We start from the raw sequence: 20,558 nt of genomic DNA, 5'->3' as shown, positions 1-20,558 counted from the left end.
AACTTAAAATAATCAAGAAAGTACATTTGTTGTAACCCTAATTTGTAATGAACATAAACAAGATCATTAAGTTTTTTAAGCTCTAACCAAATTCCTCTTCTTTGAGTGAATATGTTCAAAAGTACTCCAGTTACACTCATAATCTGAAGAACTACAAGTTTGGCTTAAATTACGAATTGCCAACTTTTGCAAATTTGGTGCTCCATAACCATAAATACGCTTTTTGGCAATGTTTTTAGATAGTTTTTAGTAGGATCTAGCTACTTTTAAGGATGTTTTCATTAGTTTTTATGCTAAATTCACATTTCTGGACTTTAATATGAGTTTGAGTATTTTTTCTATGATTTCAGGTATTTTCTGGCTGAAATTGAGGGACCTGTGCAAAACTCTGATAAAAGCCTGACAAAGGACTGCTGATGCTATTGGATTCTGACCTCCCTGCACTCGAAATGGGTTTTCTGGAGCTACAGAACTCCAAATGGCTCGCTTTTAACGGCGTTGGAAAGTAGACATCCAGCACTTTCCAGCAATATATAATAGTCCATACTTTATTCGTGATTAGACAATGTAAACTGGCGCTCAACGCCAGTTCCATGCTGCATTCTAGAGTCAAACGCCAGAAATACGTCACGAAATAGAGTTGAACACCAAAAACACGTTACAACTTGGCGTTCAACTCCAAAAGAAGTCTATGCATGTGTAAAGCACAAGCTTAGCCCAAGCACACACCAAGTGGGCCCCGGAAGTGGATTTCTGCATCAATTACTTACTTCTGTAAACCCTAGTAGCTAGTCTAGTATAAATAGGACATTTTACTATTGTATTATACATCTTTGGTCTCGGTTTTATTCTATTATTCATCTTAGGAGACTTTTGATCATTCATGGGGGCTGGCCATTCGGCCATGCATTGACCTTCATCACTTATGTATTTTCAACGGTGGAGTTTCTACACACTATAGATTAAGTGTGTGGAGCTCTGCTGTACCTCAAGTTTTAATGCAATTACTACTATTTTCTATTCAATTCAGTTTATTCCTGTTCTAAGATATTCGTTGCACTTCACCATGACGAATGTGATGATTAGTGATACTCATCATCATTCTCACCTATGAACGCGTGACTGACAACCACTTCCATTCTACCCTAGACCGAACGCATATCTCTTAGATTCCTTAATCAGAATCTTCGTGGTATAAGCTAGAATTGATGGTGGCATTCATGAGAATTCGGAAAGTCTAAACCTTGTCTGTGGTATTCCGAGTAGGATTCAGGGATTGAATGACTGTGACGAGCTTCAAACTCGCGATTGTTGGGCATGATGACAAAGGCAAAAGAATCAATGGATTCTATTCTGGCATGATCGAGAACTGACAGATGATTAGCCGTGCTGTGACAGAGCATTTGGACCTTTTTCACTGAGAGGATGGGATGTAGCCATTGACAACGGTGATGCCCTACATACAGCTTGACATGGAAAGGAGTAAGAAGGATTGGATGAAGGTAGTAGGAAAGCAGAGATTCAGAAGGAGCACAACATCTTCATAACCATATATTATTCGTCATACTGAGAATTTCAAGATGACCATAGCTTGCTTCATACCAACAATCTCCGTGGGATCGACCCTTACTCACGTAAGGTTTATTTCTTGGATGACCTAGTGCACTTGCTGGTTAGTTGTGCGAGGTTGTGAAGAAAGTGCTGAGTTATAAATGCTCATACCAAATTGAATGCCATTATTAGAGATCACAATTTCGTGCACCAAGGGCCAAGGGTGAAGTGGGTCATGCGAGGAGAGGAGAGAGAGTGCGCTGTGGTGCTCATGGCGCCGTGCTCCTTGCCACCGTCATCATGTCACCACAGGAGAGAGGCCGAGAGAGTGACAACGAAGGGAGAGGAGGATGCAAGCAAGGGCAGAAGAGAGAAGAAGACCGCATTCGCTCACCGCCAAGCTGTTGTCGTTGAGGGTTTGCGCCAGCACTGTCATTGCCGTTCGTGGAGTCTGTGAGCTGCTGCCATCGACGATGGGTCTATCATCGTTAAAGCTCAAATGCCGTACAGCCACCGTGTTGTTGTCGTCTTCAGATCTGCTGCTGTTGGCTCTGCTCAGTGTCGCTGCCGTGGGGGCTGCAAGCCCCATCGCCGTAGCCGCGAGCTTCCACTGCCATCGGGATTGGTCACGAATAGGAGAGAGGACAGGGAGCTTCATGGAAGCTCCGTCTCGGTCTGGCTATTGCCATCGTTGTGGGTTGCATCGCAGAGTTTCTGTCGCCGGGATCCACTACTGGTAAGGGCGTTCTTCGGTCTAATTTCTATTTCCTTTAATTTTTGAGAATATTGTTGTCATTGATTTCTGTTACAATTGCGTCATTACATCTCAAATCATCAGAAATCTACCACCAGAGCTTTTGGTAGTCACCGTCACTAGAGGTATCTGTTGGAGCTGCCGCCTGATCGGTTCAGATGGTTGCTGCTGCTTTGTTTCTCGTGGTGAGATTATTCGGTTCTGTGTTAATTTACCATAATACTTTGTTACTAATTTTGTTCTAATTCCGCTCAACATCAATTCCGCATTAAATTCCAATTTTTGTGAGAAAAATGTTGCTTCTGTGATTCTTGATGTCGCTATTGATATTGCCTAAAAATAAACCAGGTTGTTGCCACTGTTGTAAATTGAAAATAAACAAAAGAGGATTTGATGCGTTTAACTACTGAGATTTGACTAAATCGAGGTAGCGGTTTTTCTTATCTTAAAATTTATTTTATGTTAGAGAGTTGTTATAAATAGGTATTGGAATAAAAAATATACTTCTAGGATTATCTTTGTCTTATGGATGCGGTTAATTGCTGGACTGAATTACTGATTGCTTGATTGCTTGAATGGTGTACGGTTGTTGATAAGAAATTGGTTTGAAAAGTTATTTAGTTGATTATTATGAAAAGTGGTTTTTCTTGGTTTTAAAGTTAATTTGATAATGTAAGTGAATCGACTTTGGAAATGATTTGACATATGAAAATGAATTGATTTTAGAAGCGGTTTGATTTTGAATTAGTTTGATTTTATAAATGATTTAATATTTGAGTTTGTTTGATTTTGAAAAAGATTTATTATTGGAATTGGTTTGATTTGAAAATAATTTGATATTAGAACTAGTTGAATTTGAAAAATTATTGAGATTTGGAAATGGTTTAGAAGGGTTTGAGGAATGTTTGGATGGGACCCGAAAATGGTGGCAGAGTCCGAGTTTTAGAGAAGATGCTGCCGAAATTTTATAAAAATTGGAAGTTTTGTTTGAAGTAATTATTTAAAAAGATTTGGTTTTAAAGATTATATGTTTTAAGTTTGATTTATTTAGAAAAGAATGAATTATGTTTTGAATTGGGATTGTGGATGAACGGAATGGGAGGATGGATGATGATGATTGAATTTGAATAAAGAATGATGAGGAATGATTTTAAAGTATGATTTTTGAATGAATGTAGAAATGAGATATGAATTGATGATGATAATGAATAAAAAATATACGAGACTTACAAAATTGAGACAAATTGTTGACCCTCTGTACGTAAGATGTGACCGGGCACTTTAACTCTCTGGGTTCCCCCATGGGCATGCATATATATATATATATATATATATATATATATATATATATATATATATATATATATAATTTGAGCTTGGGGCTTTATCTCTCCCCATGGATGAGCTTGGGATTTTTTCCATGGATATTATTGAACTTGGGGATGCGCGTACAGAGGGACTGTCTAATAGTTAGCTACCAGGACATTTCAGGTTTGCTATATAACCGGCAGATGAGATTATTAGCATAGGACAGACATGCATCATATGCATTTGCATGCTTTGTTTAAGTGTGAATTTGTTTTGGTTTGCCTAATTGTTTAACTGTTATTAACTGTTATCTGAACTATTTGCTGTAACTGCTATCTATACCTGTGTTTTCATTGTCTATTTTGCCTATGTTTGCCCTGGTGTGGTACTTTTGTTGATTGAGTATTGGTGTTGAACTGATGATAGTGTTGATTAATTTTGTGGTTGATTTCTGATTAAGACTTAGTAAAGTATGAAATATCAAGCTGGTTCAGCATAGGCTTAATGAACCTATGTTTGGAACAAGTTGGTCATTCATACTGTTAGGAAATTTTTAAGATTATTTTTATAAAAGAAGTGAATTGGGATTTCTGGATACTTAACTGAACTCTTTTAAAGAGGTTTTGGATTTTCGGATAATTAAATCGTCGATTTTCAAAAGATTCATAAGACAATGATAATCACTAAGTTTGAAAATAGATTTCTCTTTAAATATCTTCTTATGAAAATTCTGAAACTTTATGATGAGACCATATGGTTAGGTTCTCACCCCCTCACAACTTTATCTTTTCAGGGAATAGATGAAGAAGCTTACAAGGAGTTTTATTGCGTTTTTCCTCATGCGATGTTTTAGTTTTGGTATTATTTATTTTTCCCTTGCCTTTATTATTATAATCTTGTAAGAGGGATCGGAGTTGTACGTTGTATATGTATATTATATTTATAAGCTACTTATGCAAGAACTTATGTATATTTTTATATGCTTGTTTGTTTTCAAGATTAAGAATTTTTCCAGTTTTTCAAAGAAAACAGCGGTACGATTTCGAGTCAAATGATCCTATTTTATTATTAAGTATATGAAGTCATCGTAATACTTCTTGCTATCAGCGTGGCACAGCCGGAAGCATAACATTCTGATATTGAGGGTATTACATTATGGTATCAGAGTGGTCCTTCCTGTAGAGCCTGAGGAGTGGACCAACTATGCTTTAATTGCATACTTTTAGCATCTGTCATGTTATAGGTCTTGTTCTGATGACGAGAATTAGAGCTTTAAGCACATGACTGTCTAATTATTAACATTGTTAGTCTATTGCATATCACATGGTATTAAGTTTGGCCAGCTTAACACTAATGACTTATGTATATAAGAGCATTAACAGATTATCATAGACGATGTACGAGTTATAGGTAATGCAAATCGTGGGTTTGGAAAATGTTAGAGGTTACTTCTCGAGGTTACTCGGTTAGTTATCTTATTCTTTCATGGTTCGTCTTAAAGATTTTGTTTGAGATTTCTTTCTTGAAAAGTAAATTGATTATTTTCCAACCCTATTCTTTTGTCCACATGCATCCTCGTATGATCTTAAGCACATATGTCTACTTAAATTCCTTGTATATCTAATTTTTTTGTTTAAATTTCTCTTCTTGACTCATCTACTATTGGATGTGCCTTAAACTTGTCTTGATGCAGTATACCTTTTAAATTGCTTGCTCCAAGTATTTTTAAAAAAAATTGTGATTCAATTTTTTTCTTATTTGAATATATCTACAATCATTCTTTAGATTTTAATAAAATCGTTTCTGATTTGATATAGACTCCTCTATATGAACATTGAATTTTTTTTATACAGTTTATGACTGTTTGTTTCCAATGCATCTCCCATTCTTTTATTGGTTTACGGAAATATACTTACTTTAAATACAACTTGATTTTTTAACAACTTTATTACAGTTTTTACGCACATCTTTACTTGATTATGTACTTAGGTATTTTTTAAAAAATTCCCGAAGAAAGATATTTTCCTTTATCCTAGTTGATCTTTGTTTGACAAAATTCACCTAATTTATTTTAATTTGAATTTGGGTTAGCATAACACATTATTTATGCATTTATTGCTCTTCTGAAAACATTGGGCTCATAAATTTTCTTTTAAGGATAGACTAATTCCTTCTTAAGCTTTTTGTTTCTATGAATAACATGCTTTACGACTCCTATTTGAATTTCCTTGATTTAAGTTCCTTTCTTGAAATGAGTTGGTTTCCTTCTTAGTTGCATCTTAATATTATTGAATATCCTCAAAGGGTTGTTATCTCAAGTATATTCTCGGAGTCTTGTCTTAAACCTTTTTAAACGAGTTTTGGTTTATTCTTATGCAAGGTTGTCCTTGACTTTGCATTCTTTTACTTGAGTAGTATCTCTCTTTGCTGTGATTTGAACTTGTTTTGGTGCAACACAACCATCTCTTGAAATTTTAATAAAATCGCTTTCAACTCAGCCTACACTCCTTTACCTTATACTTTGAAAATTTCTGTACGTGGTTTAAACTTGTTTGATTGTAATGCATCCTCTTTTCCTTTTATGAGCAAAACTTTGTCTCAGGTTTCCTTCCAACAAGATCGTAGTTTTCATGCATGCTTACGAAAAAAATTGAGAAAATACAATTTTGCTCTTAACCAAATGGATTCTTCCTTTTTTAAAATGGATTCCTTTGAAATAATGTCACATTCACACTTTTATTATTCTTTTGAAGGATGCTTGTTACTTATTTTTTCTTTTAGAATGTGAAATGATTTTTCCTTAAGTTTTTCATTCTTTAAGAACAATGTATTCGAAAGTATTTTTAAATCATACTCTTGAGTTCTGTGAACTTTATCTTTGGTTTTGGATATTCTTCTTCTGTAAACCTCATACTACTTTGACTTAGCTTGAATTCATTTCAAAATACTACATTGTTCATACTACTTTCACTTAGCTTGAATTCATTTCAAAATACTACATTGTTTTTTCATCTTATTGGTCCTATCGAATTCCTTCGATTCAAGAGTTATCCTTAAAGTTGTCAGTTGATTCTCTTTCCAACACTCTTCATTGCTTGCACATCGTTGTTTACTTGTGATCTCAACAATCCTTTTAAACTCTTGTGAATGTTGTCCTTCTTTTCTAAAGTTTTGTGTCCTTTTGAGTAAACTCGAGATTTATTTTGGTGTTACGTGCAATCTATAAGCATAGGAAGCGAATACGTTAGCTCTTTAGGACACAGTTCGTGAACGCAGAAGGTGAAGCTTGTAAGTATGTAACATCAAAGGGAGTTGTGGAGCTTTGATTTACGTGAAAGAGTTTGGTTGATATTAGACTTGTGACCGGTTGTGAGTTTGCGAAGGGATTGATAAGGTAGAGAATTTTTAGATGTTTCGCTTGATAAAGTACAATTGGGAGTTGTGATAGTGAGCTATGTTAAAACCCTTGATGTTGACACCGTGTCACTTTTTTGTTTTGAACATATCTTTTAACTTCTGCTTTTACATCACACTTTTCTCTTATATCTAAGTTTTATAGTTTAACCCGTATTTGAAAATCATTATATATGCCAAAATTTCTTATTTTCTAAAGTATTCAAAAGAAAAGTATTAAAACTATGTAGTATCTTATGTATTACTTTAATTTTTGAGGACGAAAATTTTTATAAGGTGGGTAAGATGTAAAACCCAGAAATTTCGAAAAATCTTATTATGACTTAATTTCAATTTATTTATTCATTAAAGATTTTTTTCATAACTATTTTATTAAAAGTAATTAAATTAAGTTCTAACAATTAAAATACAAATTTTACTTAATTTTTTAATTATTGGATGATTTTCTATATTTAAACTATAAAGTTTAGTAGTTATAAAAGAATAAGAATTTTATATGACTTAGTTTATATAATTGAGATTTTAGAATTTAATAGTTTAATTTTTATAAGCAAAGAAAATTAACTATATTATTTCTAATTTTAAATTAGAATACTTAATTAAAAGTCAATTGACAAATTAATAATTAAATAATATTTTGAAAGTAATTTTAAGGGATTAAATTATATTTTAAATTAACAAAATATACCATAATTCAATTAAAATGATCAAACTCTAATTTAACCCAAAATCCCCAAATCGAATTATAATCCTACTTTTACTCTAACCCTACCCACACTCACTCACCGCCACTCACCCTAACCCTAAACCCCCACCGCCACACCCCCCTTTTCCCCAAAATGAACATACATATAGATGAATTGAAAGAAAGGAAAATAGAAAGGGAAAATAGGAACAGAAAGAAAGAAAGAAAGAAAGAAAGGGAAGGCGGAAAAGAAGAGAGGGCCGAGGGAGAAGTGGGTCACGCGAGGAAGATAAATGCCGGTTAAGAATTGATCAAAGGGTTTTCCAATTCAATATCGCAAAGCATAGTCCCAACCGGCAAAGTATCCTCAAATCAAAGTTAAAAGAGGATGTCACAACAATCCAATCAATAATCGGAAGTAGAATCTAAAAAATCCGGTTAATTAACGGCTAATTAACCCATAAATGAGAATTTATTCAAGAAAGCCTAAAATGTGATTTTTATGGCTTAATATGATAGAGGAGATTGAGACGAGAATTTTGGTACCAATTTTATAGAATTCGGACCAAGATTGGACCGAACGGGCCAAACCGGGCCAACCGGACCCAAAGTGGGCCCTTGGCCCAACATAACTAAACCAAGACCCTAGTTTTCAGCAGTCTCTCTCCTCATTAGACACACACACACACTGAAAAAGAGAAGAATGGGGGAAGAACACTCTCTCAAACTTCTATCTCTCACTTGATCTTCAAACCACCATAACTTTTGATCTAGAGCTCCGATTGCCGCTCCGTTTACGGCCACGCGTTCACCGCGGAGATCTCTACAAAACCCATACAATTAATCCTGAGGTAAGCCACGTTTTGCTCTTCAAAATTCCAGCCTTGTTTTCGAGTTTTATGAGCAAAAATGTTGAGATTTTGGGCTCTTTGATGTTATAGGACCTAACTCTCTTGAAGGAGAAGGTTAATCTTGTCTCCTTGGACCTTGGGTGTGGTAATATTCTCAACCCTAGTGTAATTTTTCTGTTCTATGATGTTTGGGTTTTGAGATGTTGTGTATGGGTATGATGATTGTGGCTTAGGTTGTGTATGTGTGAATATTGGAACTTGATTGGTGATTTTGGAAAGCTTAAGAAGGGTTTTGGTGGTGAAAAATCTGTACTTGGAGGTTTTGAGGCCTTGAGAGCTTGTGGATAAGTGATTTGGAAGTGCTCCGGTTGAGCTTGGGAAATCGGCTAAGGTATGGTTTCGGTTTCCCGTATCTAATACGTAATGTGGTAGGAAATACTTAGGCTAGAGGCCCTAAGATAGGCATTGAATGGTTGATGTTGTTGAATGATTGAGATATATGATGTGGTCATATATCTTGGTGGTATGATGTATGAGAAATATGCATGTTGTGATATATGCTTGATGATTGGTTATGGTTGAATTGTGGGTTGAACCATGTTGATGGTGAGTATGATATTGATTGTGTACAATAATGATTTATTAGAATTGGTGTTGTTGAAATTGGCATGAGGAAGAGTATATGATATGTCAATGTGTTTGGGTTTGAACCACTTGGGTGAAGTGGGTTAGAATGATGGGATAGTGATTTTGGTAAATTGAGATAATGTGTCAATGTGTGAGTTGAGGAGGCTTGATGTTGAATTTGATATATTTTAATTGATTTCAAAGAAAAGGGATGAAATTGGCATGTTTTGATTGATTTAGAACAGAGTTGAAAATGGCTTGTTTTGAAAATGGCACTTTGTGGTTTTTATGAAAAACATGGTTTTTGGGCATACTTTGATGGGACATAACTTGGACTACAGATCTCTGTTTTGTGTCAAATCTGTTTAGAAATGAAATTGGATCCAGGATGTCCATGTCATTCGAAGAACGGGTGAAAAACGATTTAAAATGAGGAAATTATGTCCGTCGGAAGATTGGGGGTTGGATCTGTAAATTCTGCAGTTTTTAACTTAGAAAATTTTTAGCAGAATGACCCCTCCCCCGCGCGTAAGCGCACTTGGTGCGTACGCGCCGTTCCTCTCGAAAACGCCATCCACGCGTGTGCGTGATGTGCGCGGGCGCGCTGATGTGCTGCACCCAATGCCCAGCCATTTTCGAGAGAGTTATGCCAGAACTGTGCCAGCTTTGTGCTAGGGGCACGAGAACACCCACGCGTACGCGTGGCTGACGCGTGTGTGTCGCTTGGGTATCTTTCAATCCACACGTTAGCGTGCTTGACGCATACGCATCGATGAGTTTTGAGGCCATCTACGCGTGTGCGTAGAGTGCGCGTATGCGTGGCCCTGTTTTCATCCCAAAGTTGATTTTTGAGTTTTAAAAGCCAAATCTCATACTTCTAAGCCTCTGATCTCACCACTTATGTCTTAAATCATTATGATATGCCTAGCTATTAGAAAAGGAGCTAGTGAATGTGGTAACTTGCGAGTGAAGCAAGGGAAAAATGAATGATCAATGAGGATCAAGCATGATTATGTGAGAGGCGGAGGATGGTGGTGGAAGTGCTTGTTATGCCATGGGCCGAAAGGCTGTGATTGATAATGAAACGGCTGGTTATAAATTTAACCGTGAGCCGGGTGGCTGGTCATGGATTTAACCGTGAGCCGGATGGCTGGATTATTGCCGTGTTACGGCGGAGCCATGATTATGGCTATGTATAAATGCATATATGATGTTGAATGAATTGTGAATGTTGCACTTCCACTGTTGGAGATGAGAGTTTCCCTGGGAGGAAGCAGTGGCTAGCCACCACGTGCTCCAGGTTGAGGCTCGAAGCACTTTTGACCCTATGTCATAAGTGTGGCCGGGCACTGTGAAAGACCCGGATGAGCTCGCCCCCGTAAATATTCACCAGTGAAGGTGATGGATATAGATCATGATTATGATCAAGTTTATGATGAGTATAACTCGAGTTGGGGATGCGTGACAGAGGGACAGTCCAATGGTTAGCTACCAGGACTTGTCGGGTTGGCTTTATAACCGACAGATGATATCATCAGCCACTAGGGACAGGCATTCATCATATGCATACTATATGAATTGTTTGAGATTGCTTATTTGTCTGCATATTACTTACTAATTGTCTACATGCCTTATTTTCTCCTATTTGTATATTTCTTGTTTGATATAACTGTGCTTGCTACACTATACTCCGGCTAGTGGTTGGGAGGTTTGAAGGAATTGGAAAGGGAAGTATTACTTTAGACTGAAGAATCTTTAGTCAGATGCCCTTTTATGGTTTAGCTTGTTTATAAGCTTTGAATTATCTGGAGGAAGATCTAGGATTGCCTTTGGCTTTCCTCTATTATTATGTATTATATATGTGGAAGCTGTTACCATACTGGGGACCTCTGGTTCTCACCCATGCGGATTTTGTGGTTTTCAGATGTAGGACGTGAGGTTTTCCGCTGAGGCATGCTGGAGACTTCTAGATTTGCGAAGATTCCTTGTTCTCGGGACTCTGTTTAGTTTATATGTTTTGCTTAGATACTTTTATCTCCATTAAATAATACAAACTGTGATGACTCCTCTTATGGGAGATTTTGGAGAATAGGTTTTCTGTATTTTGTGTCCCTTTGGGTTTCCTTTGGGGTTTTCCTTATTTTATCATATGTATATATTGCTATGCTCGGACCGGTTATCTTCGCAGCCGGATTTTGAATCTTGATATTCCTGTTTTTGACACTCCTTTGTGTATATATATAATCTCGCGTTGGTTTTTTTTTTTTGTTCGTTACATTAGCGATCGGAGTGTTGCGCTTTTGAGTTGCGATTTTTGTTTACCCCTTTTTCTACAAAGGCTCCTAGTTATAATCAATCATTCTTACTACTATACGTACTAAATTTTTACATTAGAGGTCGTAATACCTTGCCATCTCTGAATTATGACTTAAGCATAAGACTCTGTATGGTAGGGTGTTACAGAATCCCATATTGTTCTTCCAAGGACTTGCACTAGAATGCACATTGTTTGTTAGGAATTTTGGGAATTTGGATTGCTTACGAAAGAAGTAAAATGACAAGTATATAAAAGCAACAAACAACCAACAATTAAAGGGATATAACTAGAAATATCAATCAAGCATTACCTAATTAGCAAGCATGCATCAAGATAGCCACAACTAAAAGTATATAAGAATAAGAGATATGAAATTAAAATGAGAAATCTAAGAATTCCAAACTAGTAAAAGCAAGTAACAATCAATCAATATAAGGGTCTTGGCTAGGAGAGAGAATTAGAGTTCCTATCCTATTGTCATCATCAATTGTGATGAGAATTGTCTATTTTTTCCACTTAGTTATCCTCTAGCAAATGAAGGAAAGTCAAGTGGGTACAATTAACTTGAGTTCACAAGTCCTAGTCAACTCCTAGTCAACATCAATAAGCATAAAGAAACAATACCCATAAAAAAATATTCATTAAATATCATATTAAAGATTCAAAGTCAAACATTCATAACAACAAAATAAAAAGAGCTTGAGAATAAAAATACAACTAAAAGAATACTTAGAAAAGATGAAATTAGCATTTATTCTTGCAAGAACTAACAAAACTTAAACTAAAATTAATCTAAATTAGCTACTCTAACCCTAATTTAGAGAGAGGAAGCTAGAGTTTATCTTTCTAGAAAAACTTAACTACAATATACTAAACTAAACCTTAAACTCTTTTACCGTTTTTTCTTGAATTTTCTCCTTAAATACTTGAAGACTATACTATCAGGGCCTTTAGAGGTTCAAGAACATGACCCAAGTGACTTTTAAGTATGTCATGTGCGTCCAAGAATATATACGCACCATTTTATCACAGACTTGGTAACGTTGGACATTTTGGACTAGTGGTGTGTACACACAAAGTGGTGCGTATGCACTAGTCCACTTTTAGATAGCGTTTTTTGTTCTTCATGCAATTTTCTCCAAATTCATACTTTTCTCCAACCTTAAGACCATCAAGGCCCTTAAAACTCGAAATACATAAAAGAAAGACACATCACAGCATCAAGTGGAATAAAATCAATAAATTATATAGTTCCACTAGGTAGACAATAGAAATTGTGAACAATGTGAACAATAGGCTGCATCTTCGGCCCATAGAAAGGCCAAAAAAAATAGTCCATCACGTTTACTCTCCCAAAAATCCTACTTTCACTTTTTACATTTTAACCATCCACCTTTTAACCCTTTTACCATCGCATACCCTTTTCTAAACCTTCATTGTGCCATCGGTCCCTCCCTCACCAACTAGTTTCAGTGTCGTCGAGCTTCTTCTCCATTAAGAACGTCAGTTTAGAATGAAAATAACCATCCACATACCTAGTAAAATGAACATCTAGCAAATGTTATTGTATTTACTTAAATCCAATCCAAATTAAATAAACATCCACCTTAGAATAAAAATAATCATCAACATACCTAGTAAAATAAACATCTAGCAAATTTTATTGTATCTATTTAAATCCAATCCAAATGTTTATTTTTTTGCAAATAGAATGTTTATTTTTCATGTAAATGGGATGTTTGTTCTTAATGTGAATCACATCCGGAAAAAGAGAAAGAAGAAGAGGAAGAAGAGGAAGAAGAAGAGGAAGAAGAGGAGGAGGAGAACCACGACGGCGGAGGGAGGATGGCGACGAGACAGCATCACCACTGTCCAAGAAGCACGAGACAGAGCAGCAGCGCTGGTGGAACGCGAGACAACTGCAATGCCGCATGGGAAAAGTGGTGTAAATACAGCGGCAGCAGTGGATGGGCAGGTGGGTGGGGATGGTAGAGAGTGGGTGGCTGAACTTGAGGACATGTTGCTTGTTGGCGAGCTAGAGGTTGACGCTGACGAAGACAAGAATCTCGCTGGCGGTGAAAGAGGACTGGCAGTCAAAGGTGGTTATGGAGTAAAGGCACTAGTTGAAAGAGAGAGAGGTGAGCTTGGCGACGATGTTCTGGGTGCCCTGGATCTTTTGGCCTTCGAAGGGGAGCATGGATCCGTTCTGAGAAAGATGCATGGGTGCGACTGTGTCTACATATGCCCTGGATATAGATGGAATTGCCGCACACGGTGAAGTTCCAACGGTGAAATCGTGGGGCTGTGGTGGGTCTGCACGGCTGGCCGGGTGGGGCAGCGGGAAGGGGGATGCACGAATGCGGCTGCGGAGCAATCTGCCTTTGCTACGGAAGGCCAGCAGCACCAACCGCCAGGTGAGGTTTCGGCGGTGTCGGCGGGAGGCTGGGGTAGCGTCGGAATGGTCAGCAGAGAGTGCAGCAGTGCGGGGTGAGTCTGCGGCGGCGTGCACGTTACCGTGGACCGGAAATCGCAATTAGAGATTGGGAGGTTATCATGAGATTGAGAATAACTATACCTATTGTGAATGTATTTAATTGCTAATCCTAATTTTTAAAATTTAAAAATCTAAAATTAAATAATTAATTAATAATCTAATTTTTAATTTTAATTTTATCCTTTTTTTTACTCCATTGTTCATAATTATCATTTTTCCCTATACTTTTTCTTAATTAAAACATTAGAAAGCATATTGTCAAGCATTGAATATGAAGGAGGCAATTATAAAAAAAAAAAAAGACTTTTAACTAGACTAAGAATTAGATAAACTCCATACTTCTTAACAAATATTGAAATGGTAAAATGCAATTTATCAACTCTTTTATCATTAACTTTAAAAAGATTAAAATATCCTTATAGTTCACTTTTAACAGACTAAAAATAACAGCTAACTATTTTATTGTTAACTTAAAAAAAAAATTAAAATACCCTTATCTGATTAATATATATTTTTCTTCTATTAAAAAAATAAGAATTTTAGTTTTATATCAAAGAGATTAGAATACTGTTATAATTAATTTTTAAAGTTCTAAAATATCCCTTTATATAGAATTAACGTTGTTTAATTTTTAATTGTATTAAAAATTATAAATTTAAATATTTAAAATGACTAAAATATCCTATAATTAATATTTTAAAGAATCAAAACAACCTTATAGTTAAAGATTAAAATTTATAATTTTAAATATAATTCAAAATTAAACAACTTTAATTCTAAAGGAGTATTTTAGTATTTTAAAATTAACTATAATCGTAGTTTAGTTTTTTATTAATATAAAATTAAAATGCAAAATTTTCATAATTAAAAAATATTATTGATAAAATAAGGGTATTTTAGTCTCTTAGAAATTAATTTTAAAAGGATATTTATTTTTTTAGCCTTTTAAGAGTGAAATAAAAAGGTATTTTAGTTTTTTTTTTCAAATTAATGCTAAAAAGGACATTTTAGTCTCTTATGATATATTATGAGGATATTTTATTATTAAAGTAAAATTCAAATTTTAATTTCTAATATAGTTTAATTTAAATTTTTCTCATGCAGATACCCTTAATTACTGTCTTAAAACTAACGTGAAGGTACTTCAAGCACTTTTATTATTGTCGCTGATCTCTTTTGTCTAGGCTATATAAAAGAGGTTAGAGATGATAGTGAGGGTGTTTGAAGTGCCTAACTATACATACATATATATATATATATATATATATATATATATAGCCATATATATATATGCTATATATATATATATATATATATATATATATATATATATATATATATATATATATATATTATAAAATTCATCAATGTTAAATTATTATAAAAAAGTTATATAATTAAAACTAAAATTTTAAAAGCATTTTATAAAAATACTTGTATTTAAACGATATGTGAAAAATAGAATTGAAATTAGTACATCATATTCAAAAGTATTGAAAATCTTAATTTAAAAAAATGAGAAAAAATTTGGGAAGGGACATTCAATTTTAGGGACTAAAATGAGACATTCAATGCAAGATCAGAGATTTTGCCTCTACATTGAGGAAATAGCGGATGATATGTGGATGAATACTGTTACAGCACGTGACACAAACTGACATGTGACCAAATAGCATCCTGACATATGACACAACTATCCATGTCAGCATACCACGTGTCATTGGTCAACATATCATCATACCGTTATACGTGGTCAAATCATAAAGTGACATGTATCACTAATAGTCTACGTCATCAAACAACACTACAAGAAAATATGCTTTCTGCCACGCTTTTAAAGCGTGCCGAAGAGTGCAAAAAAAGTGTGTCGATAGCTTTTCGCCACGCTTTTTGAGCTATCGGCACGTTTTCGAAAGGGTCACATCCGCCAGTGTGCCAGTTGCTCTATCGCCATGCTTTTGTGGATCTATCGGCATGCTTTTTTTGTTGGAACGCTTTAATCTCTTGGTATGCTTAAAAAGCATGGCCATAGGTCTTAACCTATAGCTATGCTTGACAAATGTACCAAAAAGTGTACATATCGCCACGTGCCAATAGGATAAACATATGGGTATGCTCCAAAAGCGTGACTATTTATAAATACAAAAAGATACAGCTATGCTTAAAAAATGTGCCAATAGATAAAGATATGGGTGCACTTTTAAAGCATGCTGGTTGCCTAGCTATGGCCACGTTCATTAAGCATGCCTGTTGAGCCCAACATTAAGATATAGCCACCCTTTTTAAGTGTGGCCATAAATTTGGTCAAAATTTTTTTTAATTAATCTTTGATGAGCAGATAATTTATACGCTTTTTGGCATTGTTTTTAGGTAGTTTTTAATAGGTTCTAGTTACTTTTAGGGATGTTTACATTAGTTTTTATGCTAAATTTACATTTCTAGACTTTACTATGAGTTAGTGTGTTTTTCTGTGATTTCAGGTATTTTCTGGCTGAAATTGAGGGACCTGAGCAAAACTCTGATAGGAGGCTGACAAAGGAAGGCTGATGCTGTTGGAATCTAACCTCCGTGCACTCAAAATGGATTTTCTGGAGATACAGAATTCCAAATGGCGCGCTCTCAACAACGTTGGAAAGTAGACATCCAGAGCTTTCCAGCAATATATAATAGTATATACTTTATTCGTGATTAGACGACGTGAACTGGCGCTCAACGCCAGTTCCATGTTGCTGTCTGGAGTCAAACGCCAGAAACACGTCACAAACCGGAGTTGAATGCCCAAAACACGTTACAAGTTGGCGTTCAACTTCAAAAGAAGCCTCAGCTCGTGGATAAATCAAACTCAGCCCAAACATACACCAAGTGGGCCCTAGAAGTGGATTTATGCATCAATTACTTACTCCTGTAAACCCTAGTAGCTAGTCTAGTATAAATAGGATAGTTTACTATTGTATTAGACATCTCTGGACGCCTAGTCCTTAGACCTTCATGGGGGCTGGCCATTCGGCCATGCCTGGACCTTTCACTTATGTATTTTCAACGGTGGAGTTTCTACACACAATAGATTAAGGGTGTGGAGCTCTACTGTACGTCAAGTTTCAATGCAATTACTACTATTTTCTATCTAATTCGATTTATTCCTATTCTAAGATATTCGTTGCACTTCAACTTGATGAATGTGATGATCCGTGACACTCATCATCATTCTCACCTATGAACGCGTGTGACTGACAACCACGTCCGTTCTACCTTAGGCCGGGCGCATATCTCTTGGATTCCTTAATCAGAATCTTCGTGGTATAAGCTAGAATTGATGGCGGCATTCATGGGAATCCGGAAGGTCTAACCTTGTCTGTGGTATTCCGAGTAGGATTCTGGGATTGAATGACTGTGACGAGCTTCAAACTCCTGAAGGCTGGGCGTTAGTGACAGACGCAAAAGAATCACGGGATTCTATTCCAGCCTGATTGAGAACCGACAGATGATTAGCCGTGCTGTGACAGAGCATTTGGATCATTTTCACTGAGAGGATGGGATGTAGCCATTGACAACGGTGATGCCCTACATACAGCATGCCATGGAAAGGAGTAAGAAGGATTGGATGAAAGCAGTAGGAAAGCAGAGATTCAACAGGGACAAGCATCTCCATACGCTTATCTGAAATTCCCACCATTAATTTACATAAGTATTTCTATCCTTTATTATTTAAGCAAGTATCTCTTTATATTTCCCATAACCAATTATTATCTGCCTGAATGAGATTTACAAGATGACCATAGCTTGTTTCATACCAACAATCTCCGTGGGATCGACCCTTACTCACGTAAGGTATTACTTGGACAACCCAGTGCACTTGCTGGTTAGTTGTGCGGAGTTGTGACTAAGTGTAATTCACGTGTGAGAGCTACCAAGTCATCAGAGCCATTGTTGATGATCACAAAATCCGTGCACCAAGTTTTTGGCGCCGTTGCCGGGGATTGGTCGAGTATGGACAACTAACGGTTCGTCTTGTTGCTCAGATTAGGTAATTTTCTTTTCAAAAAGTTTTCAAAAAAAAATTTTCAAAAATTTTTTTTCTTTATTTTCGTTTTTCTAAAGAATATTTTCGAAAAAAAAATAATAAAAATACAAAAAAAATCATAAAATCATAAAAATAAAAAATATTTTGTGTTTCTTGTTTAAGTCTTGAGTCAACTTTTAAGTCTGGTGTCAATTGCATGCTTTAAAATTTTTTCTTGCATTTTTTTAAAATTCATGCATTCATGGTGTTCTTCATGATCTTGAAGTTGTTATTGACAAGTCTTCTTGTTTGATCTTGATGTTTTCTTGTTTTGTGTTGTTTGTTGTTTTTCATATGCATTTTTCGTTTGTTAGAGTCCATGCATTAAAGATTTCTAAGTTTGGTGTCTTGCATGTTTTCTTTGCATCAAAATTTTTTCAAAATTATGTTCTTGATGTTCATCATGATCTTCAAAGTGTTCTTAGTGTTCATCTTGACATTCATAGTGTTTTTGCATGCATCATGAGTTTTGATTCATAATTTTCATGTTGTGAGTCATTTTTGTTGTTTTTCTCTCTCATCATCAAAAATTCAAAAATAAAAAAATATATTTTTCTTAATTCTCTCATAATTTTCGAAAATTTGAGTTGACTTAGTCAAAAAAAATTTTAAAATTAGTTGTTTCTTACAAGTCAAGTCAAATTTTCAATTTTAAAAATCCTATCTTTCCAAAACTTTTTCAAAAATCAAATCTTTTTCATTTTTATCTTATTAATTTCGAAAATTTTAAAATTATTTACAAAATCTTTTTCTTAATTTTATTTCAAAATTTCGAAATTACACTAACAATTAATGTGATTGATTCAAAAATTTGAAGTTTGTTATTTTCTTGTTAAGAAAGGTTTAATCTTTAAATTCTAGAATCATATCTTTTAGTTTCTTGTTAGTTAAGTAATTAATTTTAATTTTAAAAATTTTTATCTTTTTCATCTTATTTTTTTATCATATCTTTTTCAAAATTTTATCTTTTTCAAAAATTTGATTTCAAAATATCTTATCTAACTTCTTATCTTCTTATCTTTTCAAATTTGATTTTAATATCTTTTTCAACTAACTATTTGACTTTTTGTTTGTTTCTTATCTTTTTCAAAACCAACTAAATACCTATCCCTCTTTAATTTTCGAAAATATCTCATCTCTTTTTCAAAAATTCATTTTTTAAATTGTTTTAAATTTTAATTTTAATTATATCTTATCTTTAATTTTCGAAAATCACTAACTACTTTTTCAAAATTATTTTCGAAATTCTCTATCTCTCCTCTTCTTCTATTTATTTATTTATTTACTAACACTTCTCTTCACCTCTCTTCATCTCCAATCACTGCCTCTATCCTCACCCTTATGATTGGATTCTCCACTTTTATTCCTTTCTTCTTCTACTAACAATAAGGAACCTCTTTACTGTGACATAGAGGATTCCTCTTTCTTTTCTTGTTCTCTTCTTCCCTATATGAGCAGGAACAAGGAAAAAGGCATTCTTATTGAAGCTGATCCTGAACCTGAAAGGACTTTGAAGAGGAAACTAAGAGAAGCTAAATTACAACAATCCAGAGACAACCTTTCTGAAATTTTCGAACAAGAGAAGGAGATGGCAGCTGAACCCAACAACAATAATGCAAGGAGAATGATAGGTGATTTCACTAAACCAACGTCCAAATTTGATGGAAGAAGCATCTCCATTCCGGCCATTGGAGCAAACAATTTTGAGCTGAAACCTCAATTAGTTGCTCTAATGCAACTGAACTGCAAGTTTCATGGACTTCCATCTGAAGATCCTTACCAGTTTTTAACTGAGTTCTTGCAGATTTGTGAGACTGTAAAGACGAATGGAGTAGATCCTGAAGTCTACAGGCTCATGCTTTTCCCTTTTGCTGTAAGAGACAAAGCTAGAACATGGTTGGACTCACAACCTAAAGATAGCCTGGACTCCTAGGATAAGCTAGTCACGGCCTTCTTGGATAAATTCTTTCCTCCTCAAAAACTGAGCAAGCTTAGAGTGGATGTTCAGACCTTCAAGCAAAAAGATGGTGAATCCCTCTATGAAGCTTGGGAAAGATACAAGCAGATGACCAAAAAGTGTCCTTCTGACATGTTTTCAGAATGGACCATATTAGACATATTCTATTATGGTCTGTCTGAGTTCTCTAAAATGTCACTGGACCATTCTGCAGGTGGATCCATTCACTTAAAGAAAACGCATGCAGAAGCTCAAGAACTTATTGACATGGTTGCAAATAACCAATTCATGTACACTTCTGGGAGGAATTCCGTGAATAATGGGACGCCTCAGAGGAAGGGAGTTCTTGAAATTGATGCTCTAAACGCCATATTGGCTCAGAACAAAGTGTTGACTCAGCAAGTCAACATGATCTCTCAACGTCTGAATGGATGGCAAAATGCATCCAACAATACTAAAGAGGCAGCTTCTGAAGAAGCTTATGATCCTGAGAACCCTGCAATAGCAGAGGTAAATTACATGGGTGAACCTTATGGGAAC

The 20,558-nt window shown here is 35.2% G+C and overlaps 1 non-coding gene across 1 annotated transcript; it reads right to left on the bottom strand.

The window, feature by feature from the left end:
• Positions 1–20,048: 20,048 nt before the first annotated feature.
• On the bottom strand, positions 20,049–20,152 carry LOC112718823 (small nucleolar RNA R71). The gene has a single exon (XR_003161149.1). It is a non-coding gene; the product is annotated as a small nucleolar RNA R71 (small nucleolar RNA).
• Between the last annotated feature and the right edge of the window lie 406 nt (positions 20,153–20,558).

This window comes from Arachis hypogaea, chromosome 10 (assembly GCF_003086295.3).
Source record: "Arachis hypogaea cultivar Tifrunner chromosome 10, arahy.Tifrunner.gnm2.J5K5, whole genome shotgun sequence".
Lineage (NCBI taxonomy): Eukaryota > Viridiplantae > Streptophyta > Magnoliopsida > Fabales > Fabaceae > Arachis > Arachis hypogaea.
Note: the sequence above shows the minus strand (reverse complement) of the source record. Positions and strands in the feature narration are given on the sequence as shown.